The 26,765-nt window shown below is 35.2% G+C and overlaps 4 non-coding genes across 4 annotated transcripts; all 4 read right to left on the bottom strand.

Annotated features, from left to right (window-relative positions):
• Positions 1-29: 29 nt before the first annotated feature.
• IAQ61_001576 lies at positions 30-7,142 on the bottom strand. Its single transcript, XR_010715473.1, has one exon. It is a non-coding gene; the product is annotated as a 28S ribosomal RNA (ribosomal RNA).
• Positions 7,143-7,307: 165 nt separating this feature from the next.
• On the bottom strand, positions 7,308-9,104 carry IAQ61_001577. Its single transcript, XR_010715474.1, has one exon. It is a non-coding gene; the product is annotated as an 18S ribosomal RNA (ribosomal RNA).
• Positions 9,105-15,562: 6,458 nt separating this feature from the next.
• On the bottom strand, positions 15,563-17,359 carry IAQ61_001578. Its single transcript, XR_010715475.1, has one exon. It is a non-coding gene; the product is annotated as an 18S ribosomal RNA (ribosomal RNA).
• A 5,969-nt stretch (positions 17,360-23,328) lies between these two features.
• IAQ61_001579 lies at positions 23,329-25,125 on the bottom strand. Its single transcript, XR_010715476.1, has one exon. It is a non-coding gene; the product is annotated as an 18S ribosomal RNA (ribosomal RNA).
• Positions 25,126-26,765: the final 1,640 nt, after the last annotated feature.

Here is a 26,765-nt window from a genome sequence, read left to right on the forward strand (position 1 = left end):
TATAAAAAGGATATAATAGCTACTAGTATAGAATAGTCTAAAGTTATAGAAAGGACTAAAGTAATAGAATAAATAAAAGGTATAGAACGCGCTAAAGTTATAGAACACTAACCCTAAAAAATAAAAAGTTATAGAACGCCCTAAAGTTATAGAACGCCCTAAAGTTATAGAACACCCTAAGCTTATAGAAGGCCCTAAAGTTATAGAACGCCCTAAAGTTATAGAACGCTACCCCTAAAAATAAAAAGTTGTAGAACGCCCTAAAGTTATAGAACACTACCTCTAAAAAAGAAAAAGTTATAGAACGCTCTAAAGTTATAGAACACTACCTCTAAAAAAGAAAAAGTTATAGAACGCCCTAAAGTTATAGAACACTACACCTAAAAAATAAAAAGTTGTAGAACGCCCTAAAGTTATAGAACGCCCTAAAGTTATAGAACGCCCTAAAGTTATAGAACACTACCTCTAAAAAAGAAAAAGTTATAGAACACTCTAATATTATATAACACTACCTCTAAAAAAGAAAAAGTTATAGAACACTCTAATATTATAGAATACTAACCCTAAAAAATAAAAAGTTATAGAACACTCTAATATTATAGAACACTACCTCTAAAAAAGAAAAAGTTATAGAACACTCTAATATTATAGAACACTACCTCTAAAAAAGAAAAAGTTATAGAATACTCTAATATTATAGAATACTAACCCTAAAAAATAAAAAGTTATAGAACGCCCTAAAGTTATAGAACGCCCTAAAGTTATAGAACGCCCTAAAGTTATAGAACGCCCTAAAGTTATAGAACACTACCCCTAAAAAATAAAAAGTTGTAGAACGCCCTAAAGTTATAGAACGCCCTAAAGTTATAGAAAGCCCTAAAGTTATAGAACACTACCCCTAAAAAATAAAAAGTTGTAGAACGCCCTAAAGTTATAGAACGCCCTAAAGTTATAGAACGCCCTAAAGTTATAGAACACTACCCCTAAAAAATAAAAAGTTATAGAACGCCCTAATATTATAGAACACTACCTCTAAAAAAGAAAAAGTTATAGAACACTCTAATATTATAGAATACTAACACTAAAAAATAAAAAGTTATAGAACGCCCTATAGTTATAGAACACTACCCCTAAAAAATAAAAAGTAATAGAACGCCCTAAAGTTATAGAACACTACCTCTAAAAAAGAAAAAGTTATAGAACGCCCTAAAGTTATAGAACACTACCCCTAAAAAATAAAAAGTTGTAGAACGCCCTAAAGTTATAGAACGCCCTAAAGTTATAGAACGCCCTAAAGTTATAGAACACTACCCCTAAAAAATAAAAAGTTGTAGAACGCCCTAAAGTTATAGAACGCCCTAAAGTTATAGAACGCCCTAAAGTTATAGAACACTACCCCTAAAAAATAAAAAGTTATAGAACGCCCTAAGCTTATAGAAGGCCCTAAAGTTATAGAACGCCCTAAAGTTATAGAACGCTACCTCTAAAAAAGAAAAAGTTATAGAACACTCTAATATTATAGAATACTAACCCTAAAAAATAAAAAGTTGTAGAACGCCCTAAAGTTATAGAACGCCCTAAAGTTATAGAACGCCCTAAAGTTATAGAACACTACCTCTAAAAAAGAAAAAGTTATAGAACACTCTAATATTATAGAATACTAACCCTAAAAAATAAAAACTTGTAGAACGCCCTAAAGTTATAGAACGCCCTAAAGTTATAGAACACTACCCCTAAAAAAGAAAAAGTTATAGAACACTCTAATATTGTAGAATACTACCTCTAAAAAAGAAAAAGTTATAGAACACTCTAATATTATAGAATACTAACCCTAAAAAATAAAAAGTTATAGAACGCCCTAAAGTTATAGAACGCCCTAAAGTTATAGAACGCCCTAAAGTTATAGAACACTACCCCTAAAAAATAAAAAGTTGTAGAACGCCCTAAAGTTATAGAACGCCCTAAAGTTATAGAACGCCCTAAAGTTATAGAACACTACCCCTAAAAAAGAAAAAGTTATAGAACACTCTAATATTATAGAATACTACCTCTAAAAAAGAAAAAGTTATAGAACACTCTAATATTATAGAATACTAACCCTAAAAAATAAAAAGTTATAGAACGCCCTAAAGTTATAGAACGCCCTAAAGTTATAGAACGCCCTAAAGTTATAAAACACTACCCCTAAAAAATAAAAAGTTATAGAACGCCCTAAAGTTATAGAACGCCCTAAAGTTATAGAACGCCCTAAAGTTATAGAACACTACCTCTAAAAAAGAAAAAGTTATAGAACACTCTAATATTATAGAATACTAACCCTAAAAAATAAAAAGTTGTAGAACGCCCTAAAGTTATAGAACGCCCTAAAGTTATAGAACACTACCCCTAAAAAATAAAAAGTTGTAGAACGCCCTAAAGTTATAGAATACTACCTCTAAAAAAGAAAAAGTTATAGAACGCCCTAAAGTTATAGAATACTACCCCTAAAAAATAAAAAGTTGTAGAACGCCCTAAAGTTATAGAACGCCCTAAAGTTATAGAACGCCCTAAAGTTATAGAACACTACCCCTAAAAAATAAAAAGTTGTAGAACGCCCTAAAGTTATAGAACGCCCTAAAGTTATAGAACGCCCTAAAGTTATAGAACACTACCCCTAAAAAATAAAAAGTTGTAGAACGCCCTAAAGTTATAGAACGCCCTAAAGTTATAGAACGCCCTAAAGTTATAGAACACTACCCCTAAAAAATAAAAAGTTGTAGAACGCCCTAAAGTTATAGAACGCCCTAAAGTTATAGAACGCCCTAAAGTTATAGAACACTACCCCTAAAAAAGAAAAAGTTTAGAACGCCCTAAAGTTATAGAACCCCTAAAATAGAACGCCCTAAAGTTATAGAACACTACACCTAAAAAATAAAAAGTTGTAGAACGCCCTAAAGTTATAGAACGCCCTAAAGTTATAGAACACTACCTCTAAAAAAGAAAAAGTTATACAACGCCCTAAAGTTATAGAACACTACACCTAAAAAATAAAAAGTTATAGAACGCCCTAAAGTTATAGAACGCCCTAAGCTTATAGAATAGCCTACAGGATTTTTTTAAATATTAATAGAATACCCTAAAGGTTTAAATAATCTATAGTTATAGAATAGCCTAGAGGAATTTTTAAGTATAGAAGGCTATAAAGTTATAGAATAGTACCCCTAAAAAATAAAAAGTTATAGAACGCTCTTAAGTTATAGATCACCGCCTAAAAATCTATATAGATTATCTTAAATCCTTTCTTAATCTTCCTATGCTATATATTAACTGCCTAAGGTACGTACACACATAACCTGTTCTTTTGTATATTTTGCAAGGATTGCTCCTAGCTCTAGCCCTCTCTATCTTGCAATTACTATATAACTTGTTCGCTATAGCCCTCTTCCTTCTATTAATAGTAGCCGTTTAGGCAGTAGTTTTGCAAATAAGGAGGGCATAATATCCTAATTTTAACCAAGCTAGCAACAGGCTTACGCTTAGTAGCTTGTAATAACAAGGCTACTTAACTACTTACACGACCTAGCTAGACAACTAAGTTATCTACAAAGGATTTAATCCTGCGCACTATACAATTACAATACACTAGCTAACAACCCTAACTTTAATAGGGCTGCTAACGCTGATCTAGTAAGGTTCTAGGCCAAAGGCCTATTTGTATCTAACTAGTGCAGGCAGAAATCACCCTATTCTAGCATAGATTCTAACTTAGAGGCGTTTAGCTATAATCTAGCAGATGGTAGCTTCGCGGCAATACCTAGTTAGACAGCCGCAAAAACTAATTATCTAAAACTGCGGTTCCTCTTGTACTAAGCGGTATTACTATTAGGGCAAGGTTATTAGTAGGGTAAAACTAACCTATCTTACAACAGTCTAAACCTAGCTTACGTTCCCTATTAGTAGGTAAATAATCTAACGCTTACTAAATTCTGCTTTGGTATAATAGGAAGAGCCAATATTAAAGGATCAAAAAGCAACGTCGCTATAAACGCTTAGCTGCCACAAGCTAGTTATCCCTGTAGTAACTTTTCTAGCACCTCTAGCCTTAAATTTTAAGGGACTAAAGGATTAATAGGCTACACTTTTATAGTTTGTATTCACACTAAAAATTAAAATTAAGGGGACTTTTGCCCTTTTACTCTACTAGAGATTTCTATTCTCTATAAGTCCCCCTTAGGACACCTGCGTTATAGTTTAATAGATGTGCCGCCCTAGCTAAACTCCCTACCTAACAATATCTTTAACCTAGATTAGCCTACAAAGGACCTTAAACGCTAGAAGTTAGGTAGTAAGGCCTAGCTCTGCTTTATTAAATAAGTAAAAAAACAATAAGGGTAGTAGTATTTTACTAGCGCTAAAGCTCCTACCTATTCTACACCCCCTATATCTTTTTATAATATTAAACTAGAGTTAAGCTTAATAGGGTCTTCTTTCCCCGCTAATTTAGCTAAGCCTGTTCCCTTAGCTGTGGTTTCGCTAGATAGTAGATAGGGATAGTAGGAATCTTGTTAATCTATTTATGCGCGTTACTAATTAGATAATAAGGCATTTAGCTACCTTAAGAGAGTTATAGTTACTCCCGCTATTTACCCGCGCTTAGTTAAATCTCTTTGCTTTAATATTTAGAGCACTAGGCAGAAATCACATTATATTAATACTACTTTCTAGCTATTATAATACTATATTTTAATTAGACAGTTAGATTCCCCTTATCTATACTAGTTCTAAGTTAGTTGTTAAACGTACGCTAGACGGCTAAAACCTGCTAAGGGTGTCTGCACCCTAGCGCTAAGAGGCGCCCACCTTGCGGTTAGTGCCCTTCTGCGCTAGAGGCTTCTCCCTAAGGCCTAACGTACCTAACCCTTAGAGCTAATCCTTTTCCTAAAGTTATAGATCTATTTTACTAACTTCCCTTATCTACATTGTTCTATTAACTAGAGGCTTTTTACCTTAGAGACCTACTACAGTTATAAGTACAACCTAGCGTAAAAACTATTTCTTTAAGTAGATTTTTAAGGCTTATTAGGAGCGCACTAAATACTACAAAAGTGTAGCGCTCTTCTAGCTATTAAACCCTAGCTCTAGACAAACTAATTTTAGGGTAACAGACTATTAAGAAGAAAAGAGAACTCTTCTTAGGGCTCCTGCTAAGGTCTCCGCTCTTAGTTACGTTGCCGCAGAGAATCTACATCTAGGTGCTAGAATATTAACTAGCTTCCCTTTTAAGGGCGTGGCGTAAGCACTAATATTAAAATAGAATTACCCTATCTCTTAGGATTAACTAACCTGTGTCTAACTGCTATTTACACAGAACCTTTCCCTACTTTAGTCCTTAAAGTTCTTATTTAAGTATTTGCTACTACTACTAAGATCTGCACTAGAGGCTATTCTACCTAGGGTTACCCCTAAGGCTTTGTCACAAGCCTCTACGCCTGCCTACTTGCTAGGGCTTAAATCTTGCCCTAGCAGCAGGGTATAGGTAACACGCTTAAGCGCTATCTATTTTTAGGGCTAGTTTATTTAGCAGGTAAGTTATTACACACTCCTTAGTAGATTCTAACTTCTATAGCTACTATCCTGCTATCTAGATAAACTAACACCTTTTGTAGTGTCTAATAAGCGTGCATTCTAGCACCTTAACCCCACGTTTAGTTTATCCTGCATTGCTAGTTCTGCTTACTAAAAATAGCCTACTAGTAACAGTACATTTAAGTGTCTACGTTTAATTAAGTAATAAGGACTTCTTATATATTTAAAGTTTAAGAATAGGTAAAGGTTATTTTAACCCCTAGGCCTCTAATTATTTGCTTTACCTTATAAAACTAAATATGTTACTGCTATCCTAAGGGAAACTTTAGCAGGAACTAGCTACTAGATAGTTTAATTAGTCTTTCGCCCCTATGCCTAAATTTAACAATTAATTTGCACGTTAGAACCGCTGCGAGCCTCTACTAGAGTTTCCTCTAGCTTTACCCTATTTAAGCATAGTTTACTATCTTTTAGGTCCTAATAGCTATACTCTTACTTAAATCCTTCTAAAGATATTAGGATTGGTTAATAGTGCACCCTAAAAGGGTTCCCACCTCTGTTTACTTTTATTACGCGTCTAGGCTTAACACCTAAACACTTATATAGATATTAGACTCCTTAGTCTATATTTTAAGACAGGCCGCTTATAGCTATTACGCTAGCATCCTAGCAGATGCGCAGACCTTAGTCTAGGCTAGTTGCATGTCGTCTCCCCTATAAGGCCTCCCTAAAGGGAGGTACGTAATAGAGACCTTTATCTAACTGCCTAAACTAATACTAGCCTGCCTATAGAAGAGTGCACTAGACAAAAGCCTAGATAAGCAACTACAGGCAAGTCTAGCTGCAAGCGCTTCCCTTTTAACAATTTTACGTGCTATTTAACTCTCTTTCTAAAGTGCTTTTTATCTTTTAATTACTCTACTTATACGCTATTAGTCTCTAGCTAGTATTTAGCTTTAGAAGAAATTTACCTCCTATTTAGAGCTATATTCCTAAACAACTTAACTCGTTAAAGGGGCTTTACACGGCGAAGGCTAGCAACTACATATAGGATTCTTACCCTCTATAACGTCCTATTCTAAGGAACTTAGACTACTACTAACGCTAAAGCGCCCTCTACAAATTACAACTTAGACCCTAAAAGAGCCAGATTTTAAATTTAAGCTGTTGCCGCTTCACTCGCTGTTACTAGGGCAATCCCTATTAGTTTCTTTTCCTCCGCTTATTAATATACTTAAGTTTAGCGGGTATCCCTACCTAATCTAAGGTTAAGAGCTTAAAAAGTGTCTTAATAGATACTAACAACTATAACAAGAGGCGCAAAATGTGCTGCGCTCTAGGCTAATATGCTAGCTACCAATTGTTTTAAGGCAAGTCCTAAGTAGAACAAACACCTAACACTAAGCAGAGCTTAAGGGTACAAATAACGCTTAAACAGGCATGCCCTATAGAATACTAAGGGGCGCAATATACGTTTAAAGATTTAATAATTTACTAAATTCTATAATTTACACTACTTATCGCATTTCGCTGCGTTCTTTATTAATGCTAGAACTAAGAGATCTATTATTAAAAGTTGTAATTTATTACAGTGTTACTAACGCTAACTGTAATTGCAAGTGGTTTTAGGGGATCTAATTAGTAGGCAAGCCTACTAAGGAAACAAATAGTACGCAAAAAACATAGGCAGAATTAAAGTAGACTACTACCACTAATTAAGGCGGCAGTGCTTTAAAAATAGGTAATAATCCTTCTGCAGGTTCACCTACAGAAACCTTGTTACGACTTTTACTTCCTCTAAATAACTAAGTTTAACAAACTTTCTAGCTTAGGGTAGTTATTACTAACCTCCCTAAGCTAGTCTAAAGGCCTTACTAAGCTATTTAATTAGTAGTAGCGACAGGCAGTGTGTACAAAGGGCAGGGACGTAATTAACGCATGCTAATAACACGCGCTTACTAGGTATTCCTTGTTAAAGAGCAATAATTGCAATACTCTATCCCTAGCACAACAGAGTTTAACAAGATTACCTAGACCTTTTAGTTAAGGTAAAGAACTTATTAGCTCTGTTAGTGTAGCGCGCGTGCGGCCTAGAACATCTAAGGGCATTACAGACCTGTTATTGCCTTAAACTTCTATTAGCTTAAGCTAATAGTCCCTCTAAGAAGCTAGCAACTAGCTAAAGCTAGCCTAGCTATTTAGCAGGTTAAGGTCTTATTCGTTATTGCAATTAAGCAGACAAATCACTCTACTAACTAAGAATAGCTATGCACCACTACCTAAAAAATCAAGAAAGAGCTCTTAATCTATTAATCCTTATTTTATCTAGACCTAGTAAGTTTCCCTATGTTAAGTTAAATTAAGCCGCAGGCTCTACGCCTAGTAGTGCCCTTCTATCAATTTCTTTAAGTTTCAGCCTTGCGACTATACTCCCCCTAGAACCTAAAAACTTTGATTTCTTGTAAGGTGCTAAGCGAGTTAGAAAAAGAACATCGCCTAATCCCTAGTTAGCATAGTTTACAGTTAAGACTACAACAGTATCTAATTATCTTTAATCCCCTAACTTTTGTTTACTAATTAATAAAAACATCCTTAGCAAATACTTTCGTAGTAGTTAGTCTTTAATAAATCTAAGAATTTCACCTCTAATAATTAAATACTAATGCCCCTAACTATCCCTATTAATTATTATAGCAGTCCTAGAAACTAACAAAATAGGACCGCACGTCCTATTCTATTATTCTATACTAACGTATTTAAGCAAAGGCCTGCTTTAAATACTCTAATTTTTTCAAAGTAAAAGTCCTAGTCCCTAACACGCCTAGTAAAGGGCATAAGGTTCTCTAGAAGGAAGGCCCAGCCAGACAAGTACACGCGGTAAGGCAGACCTGCTAGCTAGACCTAAGTTTTAACTACAAGCTTTTTAACTGCAACAACTTTAATATACGCTATTAGAGCTAGAATTACTGTAGCTGCTAGCACTAGACTTGCCCTCTAATTATTCCTTATTAAGAGGTTTAAATTATACTTATTCTAATTACAAGACCTAAAAGAGCCCTATATTAGTATTTATTGTCACTACCTCCCCGTGTTAGGATTAGGTAATTTGCGCGCCTGCTGCCTTCCTTAGATATAGTAGCTATTTCTTAGGCTCCCTCTCTAGAATTAAACCCTAATTCCCCGTTACCCGTTAAAACTATAGTAAGCTAATACCTTACTATTAAAAGTTAATAGGGTAGAAATTTAAATAAACTATTGCTAGCGCAAGGCTATGCAATCCGTAAAGTTATTATAAATCACTAAGAAGCCCTAAAGGGCGTTAGTTTTTTATCTAATAAATACACCCCTTCTAAAGTTAGGGTTTTTAGCATGTATTAGCTCTAGAATTACTATAGTTATCTAAGTAGTAAGGTACTATCAAATAAACAATAACTAATTTAATAAGCTATTCGCAGTTTCACAGTATAATTACTTATACTTAGACATACATAGCTTAATCTTTAAGATAAGCATATAACTACTAGCAGAATTAACTAGGTAATAATCCTAATGCCTAATACGCCAAAGCGCACAAGCACTACCCCTAAAAGGAGGCAGAAAGTACGTGATAAGAAATCGCAGAAGCAATTCTAGCTACTAGCATAACAGCACACAAGGCACTAGTTATAACTAGTAACTAATTTAATTGCCCCTACTAAGTTTCTTAAGGAATAGTCTACAACAAAGCCTAATAGGCGTTTCCGCGTGTTTAAACTCGCCACATACATGCCTTAAGTAGAGAAAACCCACGCTTTGCTACGCTTACTAGGAGCGGATGCTAGGCAGGGCTGTCCCCTAAGATCTATTAAATAGTTTAGCAGTGCTAGCCATCCACAGACCCTAAATTTTGCCCACTGCTAAAACTTTAACAGTAGGACTTTAGGTGCTAACCACAAAACTAGGCGCAACAGCAGGGTTGCTTTAGCATATAGGCCTAGGCCTGCCTAGTTAAGTAGAAGAGCAATCTCTAAGCCCCTAATTACCTACTAATTGGAGCGAATCTAAACCAGGCAGAAATCTAGGAAACAAGGCTAGCTATTATAAAACCAAAACTTTTAAATTTAGTCTAACTGCCGCTAAAACAGGCGCAGAGCGCTAACAACAGGGAGTTGTAGGGAGTATAGACGCGGACACGAGCAAAAATTGCCCCCTTAGTGCCTAACAACGCTAGTTTAACTGCCTAATCCAAGAACTGCGCGCAGCAGATTTAACCTTAGTTAGTTAGTTAGGTATTTAGTATTTAAGAATCCATTTGCCCTCCTTATATATTATAGGAACAGGTTTTGGTTTAATTTTCGCGTCGCGGGGTTAGTGTAGCAGAAAATAGCTTAGAGGTACACTTTTTTGTATATAAAACCATGTAGACATGCGCAGCCCTATATAAACCATAAACCCGTATTCGCTAGATAAGAGTAACTTGGAATTTTATTAGTAGTAGGTAAATATATAGATAAGGATATCTACTCTAATATCTATACTCTACTATAACTACTATATCTATATTAACTATAGATCTATTAGCTCTATCTATATCTACTTAATAGATAAGGCAAGAAATAGAGATAGTATAAAAGAAGAATATAAAGGTATTATTTAATACTAGTAGGTTATAAAAGAAAGTATAGTAGGACTAGCTAGTAGAGAAAAGGTTTTATAAAATATAAGGATATACTTAACAGTAAAGAATAATAGATAATAGTATGATATAATAAGTATTATAAAAAGGATATAATAGCTACTAGTATAGAATAGTCTAAAGTTATAGAAAGGACTAAAGTAATAGAATAAATAAAAGGTATAGAACGCGCTAAAGTTATAGAACACTAACCCTAAAAAATAAAAAGTTATAGAACGCCCTAAAGTTATAGAACGCCCTAAAGTATAAAAAGTTATAGAACGCCCTAAAGTTATAGAACGCCCTAAAGTTATAGAACGCTACCCCTAAAAATAAAAAGTTGTAGAACGCCCTAAAGTTATAGAACACTACCTCTAAAAAAGAAAAAGTTATAGAACGCTCTAAAGTTATAGAACACTACCTCTAAAAAAGAAAAAGTTATAGAACGCCCTAAAGTTATAGAACACTACACCTAAAAAATAAAAAGTTGTAGAACGCCCTAAAGTTATAGAACGCCCTAAAGTTATAGAACGCCCTAAAGTTATAGAACACTACCTCTAAAAAAGAAAAAGTTATAGAACACTCTAATATTATAGAACACTACCTCTAAAAAAGAAAAAGTTATAGAACACTCTAATATTATAGAACACTACCTCTAAAAAAGAAAAAGTTATAGAACACTCTAATATTATAGAATACTAACCCTAAAAAATAAAAAGATAGAACGCCCTAAAGTTATAGAACACTACCCTAAAAAATAAAAAGTTATAGAACGCCCTAAATATTATAGAACACTACCCCTAAAAAATAAAAAGTTGTAGAACGCCCTAAAGTTATAGAACGCCCTAAAGTTATAGAACGCCCTAAAGTTATAGAACACTACCCCTAAAAAATAAAAAGTTGTAGAACGCCCTAAAGTTATAGAACGCCCTAAAGTTATAGAACGCCCTAAAGTTATAGAACACTACCCCTAAAAAATAAAAAGTTGTAGAACGCCCTAAAGTTATAGAACGCCCTAAAGTTATATAACGCCCTAAAGTTATAGAACACTACCCCTAAAAAATAAAAAGTTATAGAACGCCCTAAAGTTATAGAACGCCCTAAGCTTATAGAATAGCCTATAGGATTTTTTTAAATATTAATAGAATACCCTAAAGGTTTAAATAATCTATAGTTATAGAATAGCCTAGAGGAATTTTCAAGTATAGAAGGCTATAAAGTTATAGAATAGTACCCCTAAAAAATAAAAAGTTATAGAACGCTCTTAAGTTATAGATCACCGCCTAAAAATCTATATAGATTATCTTAAATCCTTTCTTAATCTTCCTATACTATATATTAACTGCCTAAGGTACGTACACACATAACCTGTTCTTTTGTATATTTTGCGAGGATTGCTCCTAGCTCTAGCCCTCTCTATCTTGCAATTACTATATAACTTGTTCGCTATGGCCCTCTTCCTTCTATTAACAGCAGCTATTTAGGCAGCAGTTTTGCAAATAAGGAGGGCATAATATCCTAATTTTAACTAAGCTAGTAACGGGCTTACGCTTAGTAGCTCGTAACAACAAGGCTACTTAACTACTTACACGACCTAGCTAGACAACTAAGTTATCTATAAAGGATTCAATCCTACGCACTATACAATTGCAATACACTAGCTAACAACCCTAACTTTAATAGAGCTACTAACGCCAATCTAGTAAGGTTCTAGGCTAAAGGCCTATTTGTATCTAACTAGTGCAGGCAGAAATCACCCTGTTCTAGCATAGATTCTAACTTAGAGGCGTTTAGCCATAATCTAGCAGATGGTAGCTTCGCGGCAATACCTAGTTAGATAGCCGCAAAAACCAATTATCTAAAACTGCAGTTCCTCTTGTACTAAGCGGTATTACTATTAGGGCAAGGTTATTAGTAGGGTAAAACTAACCTATCTTACAACAGTCTAAACCTAGCTCACGTTCCCTATTAGTAGGTAAACAATTTAACGCTTACTAAATTCTGCTTTGGTATAATAGGAAGAGCTAATATTAAAGGATTAAAAAGCAACGTCGCTATAAACGCTTGGCTACCACAAGCTAGTTATCCCTGTAGTAACTTTTCTAGCACCTCTAGCCTTAAATTTCAAGGGACTAAAGGATTAATAGGCTACACTTTTATGGTTTGTATTCACACTAAAAATCAAAATCAAGGGGACTTTTACCCTTTTACTCTACTAGAGATTTCTATTCTCTATAAGTCCCCCTTAGGACACCTGCGTTATGGTTTAACAGATATGCCGCCTTAGCTAAACTCCCTACCTAACAATATCTTTAACCTAGATTAGCCTACAAAGGACCTTAAACGCTAGAAGTTAGGTAGTAAGGCCTAGCTCCGCTTTATCAAATAAGTAAAAAAACAATAAGGGTAGTAGTATTTCACTAGCGCTAAAGCTCCTACCTATTCTACACCCCCTATATCTTTTTATAATATTAAACTAGAGTTAAGCTTAATAGGGTCTTCTTTCCCCGCTAATTTAGCTAAGCCTGTTCCCTTAGCTATGGTTTCGCTAGATAGTAGATAAGGATAGTAAGAATCTCGTTAATCTATTTATGCGCGTTACTAATTAGATAACAAGGCATTTAGCTACCTTAAGAGAGTTATAGTTACTCTCACTATTTACCCGCGCTTAGTTAAATCTCTTTGCTTTAACATTTAGAGTACTAGGCAGAAATCACATTACGTTAACACTACTTTCTAGCTATTATAATACTATATTTTAATTAAACAGTTAGATTCCCCTTATCTATACTAGTTCTAAGTTAGTTGTTAAACGTACGCTAGACAGCTAAAACCTGCTAAGGGTGTCTACACCCTAGCGCTAAGAGGCGCCCACCTTGCAGTTAGTGCCCTTCTACGCTAGAGGCTTCTCCCTAAGGCCCAACGTACCTAACCCTTAGAGCTAATCCTTTTCCTAAAGTTACAGATCTATTTTGCTAACTTCCCTTATCTACATTATTCTATTAACTAGAGGCTTTTTACCTTAGAGACCTACTGTGGTTATAAGTACGACCTAGCGTAAAAACTATTTCTTTAAGTAGATTTTTAAGGCTTATTAAGAGCGCACCAAATGCTATAAAAGTGTAGCGCTTTTCTAGCTATTAAACCCTAGCTCTAGACAAACTAATTTTAGGGTAACAGACTGTTAAGAAGAAAAGAGAACTCTTCTTAGGGCTCCCGCCAAGGTCTCTACTCTTAGTTGCGTTACCGCAGAGAATCTACATCTAGGTGCTAGAATATTAACTAGCTTCCCTTTTAAGGGCATAGCGCAAGCACTAACATTAAAACAGAATTACCCTATCTCTTAGGATTAACTAACCTATATCTAACTGCTGTTTACACAGAACCTTTCCCTACTTTAGTCCTTAAAGTTCTTATTTAAGTATTTGCTACTACCACTAAGATCTGCACTAGAGGCCGTTCTACCTAGGGTTACCCCTAAGGCTTCGTCACAAGCCTCTACGCCTGCCTACTTGCTAGGGCTTAAATCTTGCCCTAGCAGCGGGGTATAGGTAACACGCTTAAGCGCCATCTATTTTTAGGGCTAGTTTATTTAGCAGGTAAGTTATTACACACTCCTTAGTAGATTCTAACTTCTATAGCTACTGTCCTACTGTCTAGATAAACTAACACCTTTTATGGTATCTAATAAGCGTGTATTCTAGCACCTTAACCCTATATTTAGTTTATCCCGCATCGCTAGTTCTACTTACTAAAAATAGCCTACTAGTAACAGTATATTTAAGTGTCCACGTTTAATTAAGTAATAAGGACTTCTTACATATTTAAAGTTTAAGAATAGGTAAAGGTTATTTTAACCCCTAGGCCTCTAATTATTCGCTTTACCTTATAAAACTAAATACGTTACTACTATCCTAAGGAAAACTTTAGCAGGAACTAGCTACTAGATAGTTTAATTAGTCTTTCGCCCCTATACCTAAATTTAACAATTAATTTGCACGTTAGAACTACTACGAGCCTCTACTAGAGTTTCCTCTAGCTTCACCCTATTTAAGTATAGTTTACTATCTTTTAGGTCTTAACAGCTATACTCTTACTTAAATCCTTCCAAAGATATTAGGATTAGTTAATAGTGCACCCTAAAAGGGTTCCTACCTCTATTTACTTTCATTACGTGTCTAGGCTTAACACCTAAACACTCGCATAGATATTAGACTCCTTAGTCCATGTTTTAAGACGGGCCGCTTACAGCTATTACGCTAGTATCCTAGCAGATGCGCGGACCTTAGTCTAGGCTAGTTGCATGTCGTCTCCCCTATAAGGCCTCCCTAAAGGGAGGTACGTAACAGAGACCTTTATCTAACTGCCTAAACTAATACTAGCCTGCCTATAGAAGAGTGCACTAGATAAAAGCCTAGATAAGCAACTACAGGCAAGTCTAGCTGCAAGCGCTTCCCTTTTAACAATTTCACGTGCTATTTAACTCTCTTTCTAAAGTACTTTTTATCTTTTAATCACTCTACTTGTGCGCTATTAGTCTCTAGCTAGTATTTAGCTTTAGAAGAAATTTACCTCCTATTTAGAGCTGCATTCCTAAACAACTTAACTTATTAAAGGGGCTTTATACAGCGAAGGCTAGCAACTACGTATAGGATTCTTACCCTCTATAACGTCCTATTCTAAGGAACTTAGACCGCTGCTAACGCTAAAGCGCCCTCTACAAATTACAACTCAGACCCTAAAAGAGCCAGATTTCAAATTTAAGCTATTGCCGCTTCACTCGCTGTTACTAGGGCAATCCCTATTAGTTTCTTTTCCTCCACTTATTAATATGCTTAAGTTTAGCAGGTATCCCTACCTAATCCAAGGTCAAGAGCTTAAAAAGTGTCTTAATAGATACTAACAACTATAACAAGAGGCACAAAATGTGCTGCGCTCTAGGCTAATATGCTAGCTACTAATTGTTTTAAGGCAAGTCCTAAGTAGAACAAACACCTAACACCAAGTAGAGCTTAAGGGTACAAATAACGCTTAAACAGGCATGCCCTATAGAATACTAAGGGGCGCAATGTGCGTTTAAAGATTTAATAATTTACTAAATTCTGCAATTTACACTACTTATCGCATTTCGCTGCGTTCTTTATTAATGCTAGAACCAAGAGATCTATTATTAAAAGTTATAATTTATTATAGTGTTACTAACGCTAACTATAATTACAAGTGGTTTTAGGGGATCTAATTAGTAGGCAAGCCCACTAAGGAAACAAATAGTACGCAAAAAACATAGGCAAAATCAAAGTAGACTGCTACCACTAATTAAGGTAGTAGTGCTTTAAAAATAGGTAATAATCCTTCTGCAGGTTCACCTACAGAAACCTTGTTACAACTTTTACTTCCTCTAAATAACCAAGTTTAACAAACTTTCTAGCTTAGGGTAGTTGTTGCTAACCTCCCTAAGCTAGTCTAAAGGCCTCACTAAGCTATTTAATTAGTAGTAGCAATAGGTAGTGTGTACAAAGGGCAGGGACGTAATTAACGCATGCTAATAACACGCGCTTACTAGGCATTCCTTATTAAAGAGCAATAATTACAATACTCTATCCCTAGCACAATAGAGTTTAACAAGATTACCTAGACCTTTTAGTTAAGGTAAAGAACTTATTAGCTCTGTCAGTGTAGCGCGCGTACAGCCTAGAACATCTAAGGGCATTACAGACCTGTTATTGCCTTAAACTTCTATTAGCTTAAGCTAATAGTCCCTCTAAGAAGCTAGTAACTAGCTAAAGCTAGCCTAGCTATTTAGCAGGTTAAGGTCTTGTTTGTTATCGCAATTAAGCAGACAAATCACTCTACTAACTAAGAACAGCCATGCACCACTACCTAAAAAATCAAGAAAGAGCTCTTAATCTATTAATCCTTATTTTATCTAGACCTAGTAAGTTTCCCTGTGTTAAGTTAAATTAAGCCGCAGGCTCCACGCCTAGTAGTACCCTTCTATTAATTTCTTTAAGTTTTAGCCTTGCAACCATACTCCCCCTAGAACCCAAAAACTTTAATTTCTTGTAAGGTGCCAAGCAAGTCAGAAAAAGAACATCGCCTAATCCCTAGTTAGCATAGTTTACAGTTAAGACTACGACAGTATCTAATCATCTTTAATCCCCTAACTTTTATTCACTAATTAATAAAAACATCCTTAGCAAATACTTTCGCAGTAGTTAGTCTTTAATAAATCCAAGAATTTTACCTCTAACAATTAAATACTAATGCCCCTAACTATCCCTATTAATTATTATAGCAGTCCTAGAAACTAACAAAATAGGACTACACGTCCTATTCTATTATTCTATACTAACGTATTTAAGCAAAGGCCTGCTTTAAACACTCTAATTTTTTCAAAGTAAAAGTCCTAGTCCCTAACACGCCCAGTAAAGGGCATAAGGTTCTCTAGAAGGAAGGCCTAGCTAGACAAGTACACGCGGTAAGGCAGACCTGCCAGCTAGACCTAAGTTTTAACTACAAGCTTTTTAACTACAACAACTTTAATATACGCTATTAGAGCTAGAATTACTGCAGCTACTAGCACTAGACTTACCCTCTAATTATTCCTTGTTAAGAGGTTTAAATTATACTTATTCTAATTACAAGACCTAAAAGAGCCCTATATTAGTATTTATTGTCACTACCTCCCTATGTTAGGATTAGGTAATTTGCGCGCCTACTGCCTTCCTTAGATATAGTAGCCATTTCTCAGGCTCCCTCTCTAGAATTAAACCCTAATTCCCCGTTACCTGTTAAAACCATAGTAAGCTAATACCTTACTATTAAAAGTTAATAGGGTAGAAATTTGAATAAACTATCACTAGCGCAAGGCTATGCGATCTGTAAAGTTATTATAAATTACTAAGAAGCCCCAAAGGGCGTTGGTTTTTTATCTAATAAATACACCCCTTCTAAAGTTAGGGTTTTTAGCATGTATTAGCTCTAGAATTACCACAGTTATCTAAGTAGTAAGGTACTATCAAATAAATAATAACTAATTTAATAAGCCATTTACAGTTTTACAGTATAATTACTTATACTTAGATATGCATAGCTTAATCTTTAAGACAAGCATATAACTACTAGCAGAATTAACTAGGTAACAATCCTAATACCTAATACGCTGAAGCGCACAAGCACTACCCCTAAAAGGAGGCAGAAAGTACGTGATAAGAAATCGCAGAAGCAATTCTAGCTACTAGCATAACAGCACACAAGGCACTAGTTACAACTAGTAACTAATTTAATTGCCCCTACTAAGTTTCTTAAGGAATAGTCTATAACAAAGCCTAATAGGCGTTTCCGCGTGTTTAAACTCGCCACATACATGCCTTAAGTAGAGAAAACCTACGCTTTACCACGCTTACTAGGAGCGGATGCTAGGCAGGGCTATCCCCTAAGATCTGTTAAATAGTTTAGCAGTGCTAGCTATCTACAGACCCTAAATTTTGCCCACTACTAAAACTTTAACAGTAGGACTTTAGGTGCTAACCACAAAACTAGGCGCAACAGCAGGGTTGCTTTAGTATATAGGCCTAGGCCTGCCTAGTTAAGTAGAAGAGCAATCTCTAAGCCCCTAATTACCTACTAATTAGAGCGAATCTAAACTAGGCAGAAATCTAGGAAATAAGGCTAGCTATTATAAAACCAAAACTTTCAAATTTAGTCTAACTACTACTAAAACAGGCGTAGAGCGCTAACAATAGGGAGTTATAGGGAGTATAGACGCAGACATGAGCAAAAATTGCCCCCTTAGTGCCTAACAACGCTAGTTTAACCGCCTAATCTAAGAACTGCGCGCAGTAGATTTAACCTTAGTTAGTTAGTTAGGTATTTAGTATTTAAGAATCTATTTGCCCTCCTTATATATTATAGGAATAGGTTTTGGTTTGATTTTCGCGTTGCAGGGTTAGTGCAGCAGAAAATAGCTTAGAGGTACACTTTTTTATATATAAAACCATATAGACATACGTAGCCCTATACAAACCATAAACCCGTATTCGCTAGATAAGAGTAACTTGGAATTTTATTAGTAGTAGGTAAATATATAGATAAGGATATCTACTCTAATATCTATACTCTACTATAACTACTATATCTATATTAACTATAGATCTATTAGCTCTATCTATATCTACTTAATAGATAAGGCAAGAAATAGAGATAGTATAAAAGAAGAATATAAAGGTATTATTTAATACTAGTAGGTTATAAAAGAAAGTATAGTAGGACTAGCTAGTAGAGAAAAGGTTTTATAAAATATAAGGATATACTTAACAGTAAAGAATAATAGATAATAGTATAATATAATAAGTATTATAAAAAGGATATAATAGCTACTAGTATAGAATAGTCTAAAGTTATAGAAAGGACTAAAGTAATAGAATAAATAAAAGGTATAGAACGCGCTAAAGTTATAGAACACTAACCCTAAAAAATAAAAAGTTATAGAACGCCCTAAAGTTATAGAACGCCCAAAAGTTATAGAACGCCCTAAGCTTATAGAAGGCCCTAAAGTTATAGAACGCCCTAAAGTTATAGAACGCTACCCCTAAAAATAAAAAGTTGTAGAACGCCCTAAAGTTATAGAACACTACCTCTAAAAAAGAAAAAGTTATAGAACGCCCTAAAGTTATAGAACACTACCCCTAAAAAATAAAAAGTTATAGAACGCCCTAAAGTTATAGAACGCCCTAAAGTTATAGAACGCCCTAAAGTTATAGAACACTACCTCTAAAAAAGAAAAAGTTATACAACGCCCTAAAGTTATAGAACACTATACCTAAAAAATAAAAAGTTATAGAACGCCCTAAAGTTATAGAACGCCCTAAGCTTATAGAATAGCCTACAGGATTTTTTTAAATATTAATAGAATACCCTAAAGGTTTAAATACTCTATAGTTATAGAATAGCCTAGAGGAATTTTTAAGTATAGAAGGCTATAAAGTTATAGAATAGTACCCCTAAAAAATAAAAAGTTATAGAACGCTCTTAAGTTATAGATCACCGCCTAAAAATCTATATAGATTATCTTAAATCCTTTCTTAATCTTCCTATACTATATATTAACTGCCTAAGGTACGTACACACACAACCTGTTCTTTTGTATATTTTGCAAGGATTGCTCCTAGCTCTAGCCCTCTCTATCTTGCAATTACTATATAACTTGTTTGCTATAGCCCTCTTCCTTCTATTAATAGCAGCTATTTAGGCAGCAGTTTTGCAAATAAGGAGGGCATAATATCCCAATTTTAACCAAGCTAGCAATAGGCTTACGCTTAGTAGCTCGTAACAACAAGGCTACTTAACTACTTACACGACCTAGCCAGATAACTAAGTTATCTACAAAGAATTCAATCCTGCGCACTATACAATTACAATACACTAGCTAACAACCCTAACTTTAATAGGGCTGCCAACGCCGATCTAGTAAGGTTCTAGGCCAAAGGCCTATTCATATCTAACTAGTGCAGGCGGAAATCACCCTATTCTAGCATAGATTCTAACTTAGAGGCGTTTAGCTATAATCTAGCAGATAGTAGCTTCGCGGCAATACCTAGTTAGATAGCCGCAAAAACCAATTATCTAAAACCACAGTTCCTCTCGTACTAAGCGGTATTACTATTAGGGCAAGGTTATTAGTAGGGTAAAACTAACCTATCTTACAACAGTCTAAACCTAGCTTACGTTCCCTATTAGTAGGTAAACAATCTAACACTTACTAAATTCTGCTTTAGTATAATAGGAAGAGCTAACATCAAAGGATTAAAAAGCAACGTCGCTATAAACACTTGGCTGCCACAAGCCAGTTATCCCTGTAGTAACTTTTCTAGCACCTCTAGCCTCAAATTTCAAGGGACTAAAGGATTAATAGGCTACACTTTTATGGTTTGTATTCACACTAAAAATCAAAATTAAGGGGACTTTTGCCCTTTTACTCTACTAGAGATTTCTATTCTCTATAAGTCCCCCTTAGGACACCTGCGTTATAGTTTAATAGATATACCGCCCTAGCTAAACTCCCTACCTAACAATATCTTTAACCTAGATTAGCCCACAAAGGACCTTAAACGCTAGAAGTTAGGTAGTAAGGCCTAGCTCCGCTTTATTAAATAAGTAAAAAAACAATAAGGGTAGTAGTATTTCACTAGCGCCAAAGCTCCTACCTATTCTACACCCCCTATATCTTTTTACAATATTAAACTAGAGTTAAGCTTAACAGGGTCTTCTTTCCCCGCTAATTTAGCTAAGCCTGTTCCCTTAGCTATGGTTTTGCTAGATAGTAGATAGGGATAGTAGGAATCTCGTTAATCTATTTATACGCGTTACTAATTAGATAACAAGGCATTTAGCTACCTTAAGAGAGTTATAGTTACTCCCACTATTTACCTGCGCTTAGTTAAATCTCTTCGCTTTAATATTTAGAGCACTAGGCAGAAATTACATTATATTAACACTACTTTCTAGCTATCGTAATGCTATATTTTAATTAGACAGTTAGATTCCCCTTATCTATACTAGTTCTAAGTTAGTTGTTAAACGTACGCTAGATAGCCAAAACCTGCTAAGGGTGTCTACACCCTAGCGCTAAGAGGCGCCCACCTTGCAGTTAGTGCCCTTCTGCGCTAGAGGCTTCTCCCTAAGGCCTAACGTACCTAACCCTTAGAGCTAATCCTTTTCCTAAAGTTACAGATCTATTTTGCTAACTTCCCTTATCTACATTGTTCTATTAACTAGAGGCTTTTTACCTTAGAGACCTACTATAGTTATAAGTACAACCTAGCGTAAAAACTATTTCTTTAAGTAGATTTTTAAGGCTTATTAGGAGCGCACCAAATGCTATAAAAGTGTAGCGCTTTTCTAGCTATTAAACCCTAGCTCTAGACAAACTAATTTTAGGGTAACAGACTGTTAAGAAGAAAAGAGAACTCTTCTTAGGGCTCCCGCCAAGGTCTCTACTCTTAGTTGCGTTACCGCAGAGAATCTACATCTAGGTGCTAGAATATTAACTAGCTTCCCTTTTAAGGGCGTAGCGCAAGCACTAACATTAAAACAGAATTACCCTATCTCTTAGGATTAACTAACCTATATCTAACTGCTGTTTACACAGAACCTTTCCCTACTTTAGTCCTTAAAGTTCTTATTTAAGTATTTGCTACTACCACTAAGATCTGCACTAGAGGCCGTTCTACCTAGGGTTACCCCTAAGGCTTCGTCACAAGCCTCTACGCCTGCCTACTTGCTAGGGCTTAAATCTTGCCCTAGCAGCGGGGTATAGGTAACACGCTTAAGCGCTATCTATTTTTAGGGCTAGTTTATTTAGCAGGTAAGTTATTATACACTCCTTAGTAGATTCTAACTTCCATAGCTACTATTCTACTATCTAGATAAACTAACACCTTTTGTAGTGTCTAATAAGCGTGCATTCTAGCACCTTAACCCTACGTTTAGTTTATCCTGCATTGCTAGTTCTACTTACTAAAAATAGCCTACTAGTAACAGTATATTTAAGTGTCTACATTTAATTAAGTAATAAGGACTTCTTATATATTTAAAGTTTAAGAATAGGTAAAGGTTATTTTAACCCCTAGGCCTCTAATTATTTGCTTTACCTTATAAAACTAAATACGTTACTGCTATCCTAAGGGAAACTTTAGTAGGAACTAGCTACTAGATAGTTTAATTAGTCTTTCGCCCCTATACCTAAATTTAACAATTAATTTGCACGTCAGAACTACTGCAAGCCTCTACTAGAGTTTCCTCTAGCTTTACCCTATTTAAGCATAGTTTACTATCTTTTAGGTCCTAATAGCTATGCTCTTACTTAAATCCTTCTAAAGATATTAGGATTAGTTAATAGTGCACCCTAAAAGGGTTCCTACCTCTGTTTACTTTTATTACGCGTCTAGGCTTAACACCTAAACACTCGCATAGATATTAGACTCCTTAGTCTATATTTTAAGACGGGCTGCTTATAGCTATTACGCTAGCATCCTAGCAGATGCGCGGACCTTAGTCTAGGCTAGTTACATATCGTCTCCCCTATAAGGCCTCCCTAAAGGGAGGTACGTAATAGAGACCTTTATCTAACTACCTAAACTAATACTAGCCTGCCTATAGAAGAGTGCACTAGACAAAAGCCTAGATAAGTAACTACAGGCAAGTCTAGCTGTAAGCGCTTCCCTTTTAACAATTTCACGTGCTATTTAACTCTCTTTCTAAAGTACTTTTTATCTTTTAATCACTCTACTTATACGCTATTAGTCTCTAGCTAGTATTTAGCTTTAGAAGAAATTTACCTCCTATTTAGAGCTACATTCCTAAATAACTTAACTTATTAAAGGGGCTTTACACGGCAAAGGCCAGCGACTACGTATAGGATTCTTACCCTCTGTAACGTCCTGTTCTAAGGAACTTAGACTACTGCTAACACTAAAGCGCCCTCTGCAAATTATAACTTAGACCCTAAAAGAGCTAGATTTTAAATTTAAGCTGTTGCCGCTTTACTTGCCGTTACTAGGGCAATCCCTATTAGTTTCTTTTCCTCTGCTTATTAATATACTTAAGTTTAGCAGGTATCCCTACCTAATCTAAGGTTAAGAGCTTAAAAAGTATCTTAATAGATACTAACAACTATAACAAGAGGCGCAAAATATGCTGCGCTCTAGGCTAATATACTAGCTACTAATTATTTTAAGGCGAGTCCTAAGTAGAACAAATACCTAACACTAAGTAGAGCTTAAGGGTACAAATAACGCTTAAACAGGCATACCCTATAGAATACTAAGGGGCGCAATATGCGTTTAAAGATTTAATAATTCACTAAATTCTACAATTCACACTACTTATCGCATTTCGCTGCGTTCTTTATTAATACTAGAACTAAGAGATCTATTATTAAAAGTTGTAATTTATTACAGTATTACTAACGCTAACTATAATTGCAAGTAGTTTTAGGGGATCTAATTAGTAGGCAAGCCTACTAAGGAAACAAATAGTACGCAAAAAACATAGGCAGAATTAAAGTAGACTGCCGCTACTAATTAAGGCGGCAGTGCTTTAAAAATAGGTAATAATCCTTCTGCAGGTTCACCTACAGAAACCTTGTTACAACTTTTACTTCCTCTAAATAACCAAGTTTAACAAACTTTCTAGCTTAGGGTAGTTATTACTAACCTCCCTAAGCTAGTCTAAAGGCCTTACTAAGCTATTTAATTAGTAGTAGCAACAGGTAGTGTGTACAAAGGGCAGGGACGTAATTAACGCATACTAATAACACGCGCTTACTAGGCATTCCTTGTTAAAGAGCAATAATTGCAATGCTCTATCCCTAGCACAACAGAGTTTAACAAGATTACCTAGACCTTTTAGTTAAGGTAAAGAACTTGTTAGCTCTATTAGTATAGCGCGCGTGCAGCCTAGAACATCTAAGGGCATCACAGACCTGTTATTGCCTTAAACTTCTATTAGCTTAAGCTAATAGTCCCTCTAAGAAGCTAGCAACTAGCCAAAGCTAGCCTAGCTATTTAGCAGGTTAAGGTCTTATTTGTTATTGCAATTAAGCAGACAAATCACTCTACTAACTAAGAACAGCTATGCACTACCACCTAAAAAATCAAGAAAGAGCTCTTAATCTATTAATCCTTATTTTATCTAGACCTAGTAAGTTTCCCTGTGTTAAGTTAAATTAAGCCGCAGGCTCTACGCCTAGTAGTGCCCTTCTGTTAATTTCTTTAAGTTTTAGCCTTGCGACCATACTCCCCCTAGAACCCAAAAACTTTGATTTCTTATAAGGTGCCAAGCAAGTTAGAAAAAGAACATTACCTAATCCCTAGTTAGCATAGTTTACAGTTAAGACTACAACAGTATCTAATTGTCTTTAATCCCCTAACTTTTGTTTACTAATTAATAAAAACATCCTTAGCAAATACTTTCGCAGTAGTTAGTCTTCAATAAATCCAAGAATTTCACCTCTAACAATTAAATACTAATGCCCCTAACTGTCCCTATTAATTATTACAGCGGTTCTAGAAACTAACAAAATAGGACCACACGTCCTATTCTATTATTCTATGCTAACATATTTAAGCAAAGGCCTACTTTAAACACTCTAATTTTTTCAAAGTAAAAGTCCTAGTCCCTAACACGCCTAGTAAAGGGCATAAGGTTCTCTAGAAGGAAGGCCTAGCCAGACAAGTACACGCGGTAAGGCAGACCTGCTAGCCAGACCCAAGTTTTAACTACAAGCTTTTTAACTGCAACAACTTTAATATACGCTATTAGAGCTAGAATTACCGCAGCTGCTAGCACTAGACTTGCCCTCTAATTGTTCCTTATTAAGAGGTTTAAATTATACTTATTCTAATTACAAGACCTAAAAGAGCCCTATATTAGTATTTATTGTCACTACCTCCCTATATTAGGATTAGGTAATTTGCGCGCCTGCTGCCTTCCTTAGATATAGTAGCTGTTTCTTAGGCTCCCTCTCTAGAATTAAACCCTAATTCCCCGTTACCCGTTAAAACCATAGTAAGCTAATACCTTACTATTAAAAGTTAATAGGGCAGAAATTTAAATAAACTATTGCTAGCGTAAGGCCATGCAATCTGTAAAGTTATTATAAATCACTAAGAAGCCCTAAAGGGCGTTGGTTTTTTATCTAATAAATACACCCCTTCTAAAGTTAGGGTTTTTAGCATGTATTAGCTCTAGAATTACTATAGTTATCTAAGTAGTAAGGTACTATCAAATAAACAATAACTAATTTAATAAGCCATTCGCAGTTTCACAGTATAATTGCTTATACTTAGATATACATAGCTTAATCTTTAAGACAAGCATATAACTACTAGTAGAATTAACTAGGTAACAATCCTAATGCCTAATACGCTAAAGCGCACAAGCACTACCCCTAAAAGGAGGCGGAAAGTACGTAATAAGAAATCGCAGAAGCAATTCTAGCTACTAGCATAACAGCACACAAGGCACTAGTTACAACTAGCAACTAATTTAATTGCCCCTACTAAGTTTCTTAAGGAATAGTCCGCAACAAAGCCTAACAGGCGTTTCCACGTGTTTAAACTCGCCACATACATGCCTTAAGTAGAGAAAACCTACGCTTTGCCACGCTTACTAGGAGCAGATGCTAGGCAGGGCTATCCCCTAAGATCTGTTAAATAGTTTAGCAGTGCTAGCCATCTATAGACCCTAAATTTTGCCTACTACTAAAACTTTAACAGTAGGACTTCAGGTACCAACTACAAAACTAGGCGCAACAGCAGGGTTGCTTTAGCATATAGGCCTAGGCCTGCCTAGTTAAGTAGAAGAGCAATCTCTAAGCCCCTAATTACCCACTAATTAGAGCAAATCTAAACCAGGCAGAAATCTAGGAAACAAGGCTAGCTATTATAAAACCAAAACTTTTAAATTTAGTCTAACTGCCGCTAAAACAGGCGCAGAGCGCTAATAACAGGGAGTTATAGGGAGTATAGACGCGGACATAAGCAAAAATTGCCCCCTTAGTGCCTAATAACGCTAGTTTAACTGCCTAATCCAAGAACTGCGCGCAGCAGATTTAACCTTAGTTAGTTAGTTAGGCATTTAGTATTTAAGAATCCATTTGCCCTCCTTATATATTATAGGAACGGGTTTTGGTTTAATTTTCGCGTTGCAGGGTTAGTGCGGCAGAAAACAGCTTAGAGGTACACTTTTTTATATGTAAAACTGTATAGATATACGCAGCCCTATACAAACCATAAACCCGTATTCGCTAGATAAGAGTAACTTGGAATTTTATTAGTAGTAGGTAAATATATAGATAAGGATATCTACTCTAATATCTATACTCTACTATAACTACTATATCTATATTAACTATAGATCTATTAGCTCTATCTATATCTACTTAATAGATAAGGCAAGAAATAGAGATAGTATAAAAGAAGAATATAAAGGTATTATTTAATACTAGTAGGTTATAAAAGAAAGTATAGTAGGACTAGCTAGTAGAGAAAAGGTTTTATAAAATATAAGGATATACTTAACAGTAAAGAATAATAGATAATAGTATGATATAATAAGTATTATAAAAAGGATATAATAGCTACTAGTATAGAATAGTCTAAAGTTATAGAAAGGACTAAAGTAATAGAATAAATAAAAGGTATAGAACGCGCTAAAGTTATAGAACACTAACCCTAAAAAATAAAAAGTTATAGAACGCCCTAAAGTTATAGAACGCCCTAAAGTTATAGAACACTACCCCTAAAAAATAAAAAGTTATAGAACGCCCTAAAGTTATAGAACGCCCTAAAGTTATAGAACGCCCTAAAGTTATAGAACACTACCCCTAAAAAATAAAAAGTTGTAGAACGCCCTAAAGTTATAGAACTCCCTAAAGTTATAGAACACTACCTCTAAAAAAGAAAAAGTTATAGAACGCCCTAAAGTTATAGAACACTACACCTAAAAAATAAAAAGTTGTAGAACGCCCTAAAGTTATAGAACG

The sequence above is a fragment of the Plenodomus lingam genome, assembly GCF_022343315.1.
Source record: "Plenodomus lingam strain CAN1 chromosome Unknown contig_12, whole genome shotgun sequence".
In the NCBI taxonomy this organism is placed as follows: Eukaryota; Fungi; Ascomycota; class Dothideomycetes; order Pleosporales; family Leptosphaeriaceae; genus Plenodomus; species Plenodomus lingam.